Source organism: Watersipora subatra, chromosome 9, assembly GCF_963576615.1.
Source record: "Watersipora subatra chromosome 9, tzWatSuba1.1, whole genome shotgun sequence".
NCBI classification, from domain to species: domain Eukaryota; kingdom Metazoa; phylum Bryozoa; class Gymnolaemata; order Cheilostomatida; family Watersiporidae; genus Watersipora; species Watersipora subatra.
Genome location: NC_088716.1, coordinates 51,967,446 through 51,974,114, shown reverse-complemented (window position 1 = coordinate 51,974,114; position 6,669 = coordinate 51,967,446).

Genomic DNA, 6,669 nt, shown 5'->3' with positions numbered 1-6,669 from the left:
ATATATATATATATATATATATATCTTTCTATGTATGTATAGAAGTGTATATATATAAATGCATGTGTATATCTATGTATATATGCATATATGTAAGTACGTAGATATGTGTAAATATGGGTTTTATATATCTATGTATATATGCGTGTATAATTGTATATATATGTGTATATATGTGTGCGTATATTCTATGCATTTGTATGTATATATATGTGTATATATTTATGTATATATGCATATATATGTATGTAGATGTGTGTATATGTGTACATATATATGCACACAAGTATGTATTTAGGTATATATGTATTTATATATGGATATATGCGTATATACATATGTAATATATATATTCGTAGGCTGTCAGCGATCAGCAAACATACGCTCACTGATCTGATACGTTTTTACCTAGCATTGAGAAAACACTTTATTTTGGAATGATGACATGGAATTTTATTTGTGACAATCGGTTGGCAAATATATACTGCTCTCTTCACATGCACACATACATGTACTTGCAAACTTTGCATTTCACTGGTAAATAAATGGCAAACTTTTTCTACGTTGCTAGCCACTTGCCGTATGTACTACTTGTCACTGCAGAAGAATGACAAGTAGTAGGCCTACACACGTGAAATACACATAGTAGGTGATGAAAACATGTCTGTATGGCGAGATACAGTTGTATCTATGATAACATGTTCTCTGGAGTGCTAGGATCGTCATGGTGTGGAGACTTTATAACATTAGAAACTGTAGCATAGGCATCTGACAACTCTCTCGTGAGGTACTTCTGCAAAATGTATGTATAACCAAATCACCAGGGTGACTAAACCTGATGAGTGCATGGTAAGACAACCCTGGTATAATATGCACTTCTGTGTGCAACAGTTTGCAGTGAGCAATAGTTCGACATATAGTTTGCAATGAGAGCAATAGTTTGAGATATAGTTGAGTCATCTATCAACATCGGTAATACGACCAATTCGCAGTACCTCAGCGACAGGGTTCACTGGGAGCTAACCCAGCATACAAGGGGAGTAATCAGGCATAGCCATAGTTCGGGTACTTGCTATCCGTGTGAAGACCAGCAGACAACCAGTTAACACAGTTGTGAAGCATAAAGCAAAGCTATGTCATATAGTTAAAAGATAAGCCACTGTGTAAAAAAACTTTCTTGGCAAGGGAATGGTTAGAAAAATAAGCGGTAGTTTCCTAGATTCAAGTAACTTTGCTTTGAATGCTTTGTCTTAAAGATTTCGAAGTCATCGAATTAGCATCTAGTTTGCTTAACATGAATGTTGAAACACATTATTAGTAAACATTCTTCTATGATCATTTACAGAATATACCATTTTATGGGGTATTTAAAATTAGACACACTTGTGAAGACAGACAATAATAGCACGACCAAAAATTCCACTCTAAATACTCATCTTATAAATCAATTAAATGCTGACCATGTGGCCTCCAACATATATATATATATATATATATATATATTTGAAAAATTATTGCGAAAAAAGTAAACTTTTAGTATTTACGTTACAAATCTGTTTCGTGCGAAGCACTCCTCAGACGCAATTGTACTAAAATCTATATATAAAATATATATATATATATATATATACATGTATATATATAATATATATAACATATATACTATATATACTATTGGGCAGTTCATCATCATTTTTATAGAAAAGCTGTATTACACATGGGCCACCAAAAAAGTAAAATAATAAATAAAAAGGTGTTACCAGGTGATGTCATAAACGCAAAAAGAGGGCTAAATATTTGACTGTAAATTTTACTTGCAGAACTGTTCTCCAAGTATTTTCAATTTATCAATGTTCAGTGACAATTATTTACAATTAGTTTTACAGCAGCTGCTCTTCAGCAAGATTAGATTAGCTAAGTAATTTCAGTTAAACATTTGGTTGTCTCCTTGTTGTAATCCCGGTGGGGGAGACACCGGTGACTACCCTTCACCAGCAAATGCTTACCACGCACCTGAATTTCTTTGTAAAATCGGTTTCCATGTTTCATCATGTGAATACTCATAGGGTCAGCGTTGCTGCATCACACTCTCAAAACCTCTTTAGTGAAAACAAGCAAGACTGTCTTATGATCAATATTAGCTTATACCTGTAACATGTAACAGTGAATTTACAGGCTTATAAAAAGGAAGATATGAGAAAACATGCATGCAAGGGCAGACAGTTTACAAAACAACCATCAAGTACCACTATCAATACTCATTCTATAATTAGTCACTTACATGCTGGTCCTTGCACCATGCTGCCTCTATCTGATTCTGTAATATTTATAATAAAAACATGGTTCACCTGACAGCAGGGCTCTTTTGGTTGTTTCAGTCAGCTAGAGTCATGCTGCCAATAATCAATAATGCAATCAATATTACTATAGCAGCAGTCCAGCTGCAACAAACAGAGTGATAGGTATTTTGTACCGTTTGTATTGGACCAATTTATACAATAAATTCTTTATGCTATGAACAATAGCAGCTGGCATTGAAAGATATAGAAGGCTAATCCTCAAGAAAGGTTGCGCTGTGCACACAGATGGCCTAAATCTGTAAAATGATACCATCAGAGATATAAAAGAGTACAAGTACTTATGGATATGCAAAGCAACATCAACTGTGAAACCGCTTTGCGTCACAAAGCCATTAACCGATACAAGGGACATGTTCAGCAGGTCCTACAAAACCACTTCAATGCTAGGAACCAAGTAAGGGCAATAGATGCCTACATACTGCTGGTAATAAGGTTTGAAACTGAAGCAGTTGAGTCACATTGACAACACAAAACCCTCAGTCTATAAAGTAATTGAGACTGATTGAAAACAGATTGCTGATTTCAATCATATTAAAAATGTTTATAGAATGACAAACATCATCTTCTTGTATACAAAATAAAATGCCTACACACTACTGGTAATGACATACCCACCAGATACAACAAGGTGATTGAACTCCACTCGATTGCAGTGACAAAGGAACTGCACACTGATGATGAGGAACCTGACTGTCACAGCGAACCTCTCCATGGTGCCTTCCACCAGCAAGTATCTGACGTTGACGATCTCCACCAGCCATACATGTATATGTATCTGAACAAACGTGACTTAGCGGTCAATAGAGAGTCTCTAATCATGGTAGCTCAGGAGCAAGCGCTCCCAACTAAGAAACTCCAAGCATTGCAGCGGCTAGCAGTCGGTAGACGGGATCTTAGATGCAGATTGTACAAGGATGCACCTTAGACCATTCAACTCATCATGAGTGGATGTAAGCAGCTAAAAGGAAAACATACACCGAGCGAGCGGCATAACCTTGTTGCAAGTGTAGTGCACAGAAGTCTATGTGATAAGTATGGCCTCAATAAACCACAACCCTGATGGGAAGCTTCAGAAAAAATCAATGAAAATGAGCGTTCCAACAGAATTAATAAAAATGACCTAACTGGCTGTCCTCATAGCTTTCTCATTAAATGATATGAGTATGTATCTAGGCAATTTTTGGTCTTAATCATTTGCTAACAGAAATTATACTCGTGCAGTTGTCTCTCTATACAGAATATGAGACTGTACCATAGTCACAAACTGTCTTTGTCATAGGGACCTGATGAGTAACGTTATAAAGAATGGATTAGCTCATCTTGATTAAAAAAAGTCTTTATTGTAACCATTTATGAGTTTATGTTATTTCAAAAACAACTGTCTCCAAAAACTTCAATTTAGGATTTGCTAATATTGGTGCTGATAGAAGAACATTAACGGCAAAGAGACACAAAGCTTCCAAAAGTATATATTTTACTAAAATGAATTAATATTCAAGTTCATATTAACTCTATAGAGAGTTAATATGAAATGAGATATAAAAGCCAAAAATTCTTCAACATTTGTTTCAATTGCTTTCCATTTTTGTTGCAGATCCTTTTTTAGAACCTCAAAACAGCCGATGTTTTTAATCTCCTCAGCATCTAAATTACACAGAAACAATCATATACAATACATATAGCTTGTCTCTTATATTCTAATTATCCATTTCTTATCTAGATCTTAAGTTCTTATTTGTCTGTGTATCATGAAGTAGCCCATCTATCACCCACTTTCTCAGGAAGTCATTTTGCAAGCTGGACTGCTTCAGGCATCACTTGCGTTATCAAAGATCGAACATTCTTATTGTTTTGGTATGTGAGCAATGCTATGGGATGAGCTAGTGGCTCTCCGTGTGGTGTCCTGCATACTGGACAGTGCAATGGTGTGCCTTCTTCTTCTGGCCTCTTCATCTGGGTAATAGAAGAGAAGAAAAACCGTGAAAAGAATTTGTTATAATTCACAAAATAAATATGAGACATAAAAATTATATGAATTGATGATGTAATAACTATATTCAGAAGAACATAGTTTTATAAGCTTGACTCTAGTACAACTTCAAGTCTAAATCAACACTAATTCAAGATGTCTACTTATTATAGTCTTGTGTCTCCAGTTCTTAGCAGAACAAAATAGTTTCAATATAGTAGCCAAAAATCTCATAAAACCTGGATTATACGAGTCGAGTGGGAGGTACATGTAAGATAGACCTTCTTGAATTAGGAACCTAGCTAGTATGCAAGACTTGCACCACATACCAGTATTATTTTCACCTGACATTATTCTTAAAGTTTAGTTCTTTTAATTCTTCAAGATCTTTATTGATGATATTCTTCAGTAGAATGGAAAATATATTTTAACAAGTTGAGTTTTTTGTACTTACCAAATTGTGGTAAAAACTTAATAAAGTGACTTAAATGACTTAAACATGACATTTTTTCTTAAAATCGATAGTAAAATGAAATAATACTTTATACTATGCATTTCCGATAATTGTATTGCATAGATATATACCTAAACATCTTCTGCACTCCATATGCTGACAAGGCAGCATCAACATGTTCTCTTTTTGAAAACATACATTGCAGACCATTATTTTCCTTTTTGTTTGATTGTAAAGGTTGGTGCGACCTTCACTTTCCTCCACTAGTACAAGACTCTTGCATGAGTACAATACATATATTTCTGCTTAGTTCATCAAAGTGTACAAGAAAGAATCAAGTAACAGGCAATGAACAGGCCCAGAACAGCTCTGCTATGCAATTGTTCGGACTTATATAGCTGCTAAACCCCGCCCTTGTTCTGCTTGGTTAGACCCGGCATGGCTCGGTCCGGCTCGGTCCAGCTCGGCTCGGTCTGACTCGGGATGGCTTGACTGTGCATCAGCTTGGTTTGGCTAAATGCAAGGGGACACCATCCACCACATGATGACATGATGCAATGTAGGCAGCTGCTGATCCCGCTGAGCCATATATCTGGTTGTCTTAAAAATATCTGTATGAGTAGAATAACAAAGGAAATAGTAAACACTTAACATGACTCATCTACTTGTATGAATATAAATAAACATTATCAGATTATCCGACGTCGAAAAATGGATTAATAGATTATGTCAATCTAACCAAGCATCTTGTCGAGCACTGATGGTTAACATAGTGTTAAGGATCCACTTATAACTCAGGTAACTTATATTCACCTTTAACTATAGTAATTATCACCTTGGATACTGTGTTCAGAGTATTCATCCTAACTATACATGAATATAATCATATGAAGGCATTTATTACTAATAAAATATTTTAATTTACTGCTTTTAATGGAGATCTTAATTAATTAAATATCAATAATTAATACTAGCAGTATCATTAATTTTTATTCGTATAACTCTATATAATTATTCCAATTGCATTTGGTAATTGTTATAACAAAGCACTTTTAGCTTTATAGATTTTATAAAAAACAGCAACCAAAAAAACAGCTACAGCGGTTTAGCTACCAAAAAATAGAAATGGTAAACATTAGTTGGAGGGATTGTGGTATCATACCAGCTGTAATACCAGATCTGTACCAGTACCATAATACCAGTAATACCAGATCTGTAATTTTATAATAATGTAGTTTCTCAGCTATATAACTTGCCAGAGCCTGCAAAGACTAAAGGCATACGACCTGTAGTCCGTACAGTGAAATGATAACTGAGGTTCTTGCCATCCACTTGAAGAACTAACAGTGGACAATCAGAGAAGTTTGATGACATTTAAAAGAATCAAAAAAATCCATTTGGTACAAAAAGTCAGTCATTTTGTACAGAAAACTGACAAAAGATGGTTAACTTGGCCAAGGTGAACTATGTTTAAATAAAACCTGCAGTGCTGAGTCTTCAGGGAACGTCGTAATATTTCCTTAATATTCCTTTATGATTTTTGACAGAGCAGAATATTTTCTGAAGCATTTTAAATTGAAATATGTGTCAGAGCAGCCAATCTGCAAATAATCACTTACATTGATCCTCATTTTAGTACAGTTTTACAAATAGCTACATGTAAGTGCATATATTCAAGTGCCTCTCTCGGGAGCAAAGCACAAACTGAACTTGCCTAACATAAGCGTCAGTATTTATGTTACACTAGTTGAATACCTGACATTGCATGAGTAATAAAAGATGCTTTTACACAAAAAATTCCTATTTATTCAACTTACTAGTCTAACTAGTAAGTTTGTTTGTTCATTTCTATGCTATGTTTCTTTGTTATAATAAGAGTTGTGTCG